This window comes from Chrysochloris asiatica, unplaced genomic scaffold (genome assembly GCF_000296735.1).
Source record: "Chrysochloris asiatica unplaced genomic scaffold, ChrAsi1.0 scaffold00230, whole genome shotgun sequence".
In the NCBI taxonomy this organism is placed as follows: Eukaryota; Metazoa; Chordata; class Mammalia; order Afrosoricida; family Chrysochloridae; genus Chrysochloris; species Chrysochloris asiatica.
Genome location: NW_006408748.1, coordinates 4,342,700 through 4,350,055, shown reverse-complemented (window position 1 = coordinate 4,350,055; position 7,356 = coordinate 4,342,700). Strand labels below are relative to the sequence as shown.

The window sequence follows — 7,356 nt, the reverse complement described above, 5'->3', positions numbered from 1 at the left end:
GCCGACCATACAGTTCAAACACAACAGTCCACAGGGCCACACCAGGATTTGATCAGAGGATCAAATTACTTCTGATTGCCTCAGATCCTGCCTAAGGAGCACGTTTATAACAAAGTGTCGTGAAGAATGATATTCTTGTTGATTCCAGCATTGTCTCTTACAAACCGCGGAAAGAACTCTGCAGCTTCCTTTACCTCCCACACTGTCCCTCCTCCAACCAGTCCTGCTTTCCAGGCCTGGCACCAGGGGTCAGCTCATGCCCTGACTTCAGACCTTCGGCCCCTGTGTCTGGAGTAGCATCCCGTGCCTGAAGAGCTCACGTACCTGTCTTACTTACGCACGTTGCAATCAGAGTTTGGGCCTCAGCCTATGCTCGCTGTACAAATAACATTTCTCAGCTTTCTGGCAGAAGGAGAGTCAGTAGGGGGAGTCAGCCGAGTGGTCCACAGGACTCAGACTCTCCATCTTTCCCAAGACTCCTGCAGGGGAAACAGAAAATCTGCTCACATTCTCAGGGAGAAAGAAGAGTTTCCCCATAGTGGATCTGCAGTGGATCTGCAGGAAGGGAAGTTTATGGGCTGACAATGTGGGGATGGAATGATGTCTGTCAGCACAACCGCGGCTGTAGTTAGCGCTCAGGTATTCAGGTGTGTCCCTCCAGCAGCAAACTTGGTGAAGCTTCCTTTTGTTGAACACATTCACTGTCCCTGCAGGAGACGTTCCTGTGTGGTTTTGTGGTTCTCAGGGATGATGACTGTTGGGACTTGACTGTTTTCCAGGGCCTTGGGCTGGAGTGGGTTAGGGCTGTCTGGGAGGGGTCGTGATGGGGAGCTGGTCTAGGAGTTAACAAAGGCCCTAAGTTGGCCAGGTCAGGGGTCAAGCTGAAGGAGGAGTCCCTCTTCTTGCCTGTCTGCCTCCCTTCTTCATAAGAAGCTGCCATTTCACATTATATTGGGGGGGAAAATAGTCATTTGCAAAAGCTTTGGACTTTTTGAAGAGTTAAACAAAATATGATTGAGTTCTTTGTTGTTCCTGTGAGCTGCCTCCAGGTTGGCCTCCGACCCCTTGACAACAGTATGTACAATGGAACAAAACGCTGCTGCTCGCCCAGTTTCCAAAGTAGATCCCCAGGCCTTTCTTCACTGCACATCTCAGTCGAGACGTTCTGCTGACACCTGGTCAGTATCATAGCAGCACTCAGGTCTCTTATGTGCCCGTATTGCTGGTGAGTACGGAAATAGTCCAAGTCATGCTCTGCAAGGGCCAGTAGACCTGTTGTATCCACAGCATCCCATACGATGGGAGAGACTCATAGCGTGAGTGTCTCAGTAGTGATGAATCTCGGAGTCAAGTTTAGTACAGAGGGAGGTGACATATGACAGTGGTCCCTGGAAAAGACATTAGAGGTCAGTCTCCAGGAGCCAGCTCTGGGTCCAGCTGGGTGCTTACAGTGTTGACCAGAAGCCCAGATACAAGCTTCTCTGTCCAGGCATATCAGGTTTCTTAAATTTGGCTTCCGGTCTACAGGCCTATTTTGAGGTTGCACCAGCTAGTGAACAGGGCCCCTGGGATGCCTGGTACAGAATGGATTGGGCTGGGGGTAGGGACAAGCCCACCGTTAGAGGACCTCACTGCCTACTGCTGACCTGTCCTGGGGATTGAGGGGATAACGTGGCCCTCTGGTCATACAATGTGGGCATGAGGAGTAGAAACAGATGTCCAACCCTTGTTACCAGCCAGATGTATGTTTTTAGGACTGAAATATCATTAAGAGGGACCACAGTGGCTCTATACAATAAGCACTGAACTACACACCACAAGGTCCACAGTTCTAGCCTTCCAGTTGCCCCATGGGAAAAAGATGAGGCTCTCTGCTCCCTCAAAGATTTAAAGCTTCACACACCCTGTACAGGGCTGCTATTAGCCGGAACTGACTCGACAGCGCTTCACGACAACAGCAACAATATCATTAAGAAGGTTTAGATCAAAATGTCTGGTACTTTGGTCACTATGAGTCATAACTGACTCCATGGCACACCCCCACCACTGACGGACCATTTGCCCTGTACCACATGCTGCTGTAGGCATGCTACCTGTACAATACTAGTTCTTGCTTTCAACGTTCCTCAGAACGCTGCTGTCTCAGTTTTGTGGAGTTGCTGTAAGAGAAGTACAAGTGGAGGGCTTTACCAAACAAGTTCATTCTCTCACAACTCAAGAGGCTAGAAGACTAACTTCAGGTGTCAGCTGCAGGGGAAGACCTGTGGGTGTTGCATCCCTTGGCGATCTCCACTTGTCTTGACATCAGTCTTCATGCTCTGGCTCTAGGGTCTCACAGCACAGGGACCCTGCGTGGATGCAAGGATGCGCTCCACTCCCAGTTCGTCTTGTGTGGTGGTAGCAGGGCCCTCTGACTCTGCTCCCTTCTCTCTCCTTGTCTCTCCTGACAGATCAAAGGTGATGCAGCTACACCCCAGGGAAATTCCCCCTACCTGGATCAGGGCTGTGATCTGAGCAAGGCTGTTTCATGCCCCCCGAATCCCTTTACATCTGAGGTTGGTCACCTCAGATTCCATCATGTGGAATGGTCACAGCATGAATTACCTGCCACATTATATCATTACATAACTGCCTGCCAGACCGTTGAGAACCATGGCCCAGCCAAGTGGACACATACCTTGAGGGGATATCGTTCAACCCATGCTTGACATATGTACTACTTTCATCTCTGTTTTACAGATTAAGGAGCTGGAGATTCAATAGCTTGCCCTGAGTCACTCGGCTACTAAGTTAGGGAACTGGGATTCTGATCTGGGTCCTCTGGCTTCAGAGTTCGGACTCTCCTATGGGCGTTCTTACAGTAGTAGAAACAGCTGCTTCTCCTAGCCTTGGTCAGGCTCTCAGCCAGGTTCAGCACACAGCACCTTGAATCAAGGCCAGTGTTAACCCTCCACTGATGCAGCTGAGGAAACAAAGGAAGATTTGCTTGAACGAGGGCACAGCTAGCAAGTGGTGTTCCAGGATTCAAACCAGGTCTGATCCAGGATGTGTCTTGAGCTCAGGTGTCTTCATTTGACAAATATCTGTTGAGCATGTAGTGTATGCCGGGCCCTGGTTTGAGTGCTGACCTCAAGGAGCCTCCTGTAGAACACTCCGTGTGGAAGCGAGGATGGTGGCATCGAGACTAGGGCTAGTCATAGGAATTGTCTAGAGCAGGCAGAGAGAGAGAGATGCCAGCGTGCACTCATGTTACCGGGAGCAGAAGGGAGGAGGCAGGGAGCAGGTCAGTGTCCTGGAAGTACTGAGCGTCTGTGTATAGGCAGGGAAAAGTTGGCTGCACAATGTGATGAATGTAATTGGCCTCACTAAAATGAACACATGAGAAATGATGAACTGGCAAATGTATTATATGTATATTTCACAACAGTTTTTTAAAAAAAAAGTCTGGAGTTCACTGCTGAGTCACTGGACTGAGTTGGTTTATTAAACCTTCCAGTCAGATTCTGACTCTGCTGCCGATTTGCTATGTGAACTTGGGCAGGTCTCCAAGCTTCAGCTTCCCATTTATAAAATACAACTATCACCTACTTTGGAGGGTTGGCGTGAGGACTGGATGCATTAACACATCAAGTCTGGAGCGCTTAGAAAGTGACTATAAATGTGAGCTCCTTCCTCCTAGCTCTCCCCATACTCAACCCCCAGGACCAACCACACCCAAACCCACAGCCATGGAATCTGTTCCGACTCATCATTACCCTACATAGGGCTTCTGAGAGTAAATCTGTACTGGAGCATACAGCCTCATCGTTCTCCTGTAGGGTGGCTGTGGGTTTGAATCACCAACCTTGCCATTAGTAGCTCAACACCAAACCCTCAGCACCGACAGGACTCCTCCTCCTTCGGTACATAGGAAGCGTTCAATACATGGTCACCGCTGGTTTGATTTGGGCCCTGGTATGGTGCTGTAGGATAAGCACTGGATTGCTAACTGCATTCGCTGTGAGGTCAGCATTTCAAACCCAGCAGTCACTCTTCAAAACCCTATGAGTAGCTTTCAGTCAGACATACTCAATGGCACCCACCATGATATGTGTTGGCATAGTGGCTGCAACAGTAGACTCGGGCCTACCAGACTATGAGGGTGGCATAGGACCAGGCAGTGCTTTGTTCTGTTGGATATAAGGGTGACATAAATTGGAACCGAGTCAATGGCAACTGACGACAACTCAGATGATGTCTATGTGCCTATAAATTTCTGTTTAAATGTAATATGGTAAGTAACTTTCAGGAAACTAAGTCTTTTGATGGAATACACACCTCTACTCCATTTTCTCCATTGATAAAAATCAGCCTCACAGCCACAGCCTCCTTCCTGGGCAGGAAGTGGATAATACAATTAACCATTTATGTACTAAATCACAACCAGAGACCTGTCTCCGGTCCGAGTGAAAACTCTCCTTCTAGAGTAATTGGCTGCTGGTGGATCCTGGCTCCTAAGATGCTGATATGGGCGTCTCTGCCTGTGTGGTTATCAGCAGCCGGCAACACGCTGGTGATGGAAAGCTGGGGTTTCCTCCAGAGAATGAATCTTCTCAGGAGCCCAAGTGAGCGCTGGTCAGCCCAACACTTGCATTTCTCTCTGTTAAAAAAAAGACATATAAATGTTTAAATTTATTTAAATTGCTCATGGTGTGATGATTCAGATCACTCGGCAGATGAATGAGAGCCACCGTGGACCTTCTCGGCACTGCTGTTGGGGGCTGAAACCCAGCATGGAAACACCAGGAGAGCAGGGGTAAACCGACCAAGCGGCCCAGAGACACTCACAGGATCATCCCCTGGTTCCTTCTGCAGGTTGTCCCTGAGCCTAATGAGCCCGTGTCTCCCCAGAGAACAGTGTGAAAATCAGTGTTTGAACTAAGAGGTAGAGGGCACAGTCAGGCATCTGTGAACACTCACCTCTAGCAATGGAACAGTATTGCTGGGGGAGAGAGGCGAGAGCAAGCAAGTGCCTTGATGGCGCCCTCTGGTGGTTCAGTGTGCAACCTACCACCACATCATAGAGTCAGTATCACTGAATATTATGGGCCCTCTTTAAATCTCTGGTGTCAGCCTGGTCTAGCTGTTAGGTACCTAAGAGAGAGAGAGAGTGTGTGTACACATGTGAGCTTGTACTAATGAGTGGCAGGTAAGGGCAGCTAAGGTCCTCTCAGAAAATCCTAAGTGTAGATTGGGGGTTTGCCTGCCTCTTTCTCCTCCGGAAAGCCAGCATTGCTGCCATGCTTAGGAGGCAGCATGGCAAGTTAACAGGAAGTTGTCCTGGTGTGGCACTGTGGGATCAGCAGTTCAAACCCACCAGCTGCTCCTCAGAAACCCTGTAACGGACGGGTCGCTATGAGTCGGAACCAACTTGACAGCACTTACCAACGACAACAAACCTGGGTGTGAATAGCAGTTCCACCATATGCTAGTAGCTTATACTTACCTTACTTGGTGCTTCAGTTTCTGGAATGACAATGTCTACTTCATCTGCTTTCACATAAATTGAGGAGCCCTGATAGCATTGTGGATTATGAGCTGGGTAGGCTGTTAACCTAGCAGTTGGAATCCATCAGCTGTTCTGCAGGAGAAAGATAAGGCTTTCTGCTCCTAAAAAGATTTACAGCCTCAGAAACCCTGTACAGGGTGGCTAGGAGTCAGACCCAACTCCACAGCACAGCACTACCACCACCTCAGATGCTTTGAACCTTGTGTGTATATATATATATATGTACACACACACATAAATGCTGGTATATGTTGTTGATGCTTACTGTCACATTGATTCTGACTCATGGTAAAATATACATATACATTTATGTATATTAGGGGGTGTTACTGATTGAATTGTGACTTCCCCCTCCCCAAGGAGTCTGGTATGGCAGCACAGGACAATGCACTGGACTGCAAAGTCTGCGCTTCAAACCCACCAGCTGCTCCTCAGAAACCCTACATAGGGTCATTATGAGTCAGAACCGACTCAACGGCACTTAACAACAGCAACAAAACAGGTAATGGTTCCCCATGATGTGACTCATACCTCTGGGTTGATGTAAGGCAGTTTCTCAGGGATGTGACCTGCAGAAAGATAAAAGGGGAAAGAAATGATCAAAGAGGGACCTATTGCCACCAAGAGAGAGGCAGCAGGAGTGGAGTGTCTCTTTGACCTGGGTCCTGGCACTGTGATGCTCAGCGATCCAGGGGAGATTGAGACACACAGACATCTTCAGAGCATGCGGGGCCTGCAGATGCTGACAGGAGACAAGGACCTCATCCCAGGGCCAACACAGAGAGAAAACCTGCCCCCAGAGCCTGACGCCAGACTTTGACCTCCTCACCTGTGAGAGCTTGTTTGTTCAAGCCACCTACCCACTTGTGGTGTCTCTGTTCTAGCAGTGCAGATGACTAGACAGGGGTCTGCAAGAAATTAATGGGAAAATGCCGTTATCTTTTCATTCCGTTTTCCACAAAGGTTTTAAAGCCCCCTCATATGCACAGTGTCAAGAACTTCATTTGGGTATCGGTCATACTCGCTACTTCTGTTAGTCCCAGCATCTCTACCGACCACCACATTCACAAATGTATTAAGATTAAGTGTGACTGCCACAGCATCTCTGTATTCCTGGGTGTGGTGCTGTAGGATCAGCACTGGACAGCCAACAATAAGGTTGAAGGTTCAAACCCACCAGCCACTCCTCAGAAACCCTATACAAGGGTTGCTATGGGTGGGAACCAACTTGATGGCATTTAACAACAACAATCACCACATCATGTCTAGAGAGCACTGTGGCTCGGTAGGATAAGCACTGGACTGTGAAACCACAAGGTTGGCAGTTCTAACCCAGCAGCCTCTCTGTAGGAGAAAAAGGAGACTTTCTGTTCTTGTAAAGATTTCCAGCCTCAGAAACCCTATGCAGGCTTGCTGGGAGTCAGAACCGACTTGGTGCCACTTAACAACCACCACCACAGTGTCCACATTTATAGTTTCCCAAATGTTTGATGAAACTTCCAAGGCTCCTTTAGGAATCGGCTTCCTCTTCTCACAAGATGAAGGAGGACCTCTTTCACATGGGCTGTGAGGGTTAAATGGTTATTTTTGCTGTTGTCCAGACCTGGTCAGTCAAGTCCGATGCATAGTGACCCGATTGGCAGAGTAGAACTGCCCCATAGACTTTTCAAGGCTGTCATCTTCATGAAGTAAGAAGCCTTGGTGGCACACGGGTTAAGTGTTTGGTGCTGATTGAAAGGTTCAAACCCACTAGCTGCTCGGAGCAGAAAGTTGTTACAATGGGTCACTTCTATTCTGTCCCATAGGGT

The 7,356-nt window shown here is 48.6% G+C and overlaps 1 protein-coding gene across 1 annotated transcript in view; it reads left to right on the top strand.

Moving 5' to 3' along the window:
• APBB2 (amyloid beta (A4) precursor protein-binding, family B, member 2) overlaps positions 1-7,356 on the top strand; it is a 262,630-nt gene that overhangs the window by 147,353 nt on the left and 107,921 nt on the right. The window lies entirely within an intron of this gene.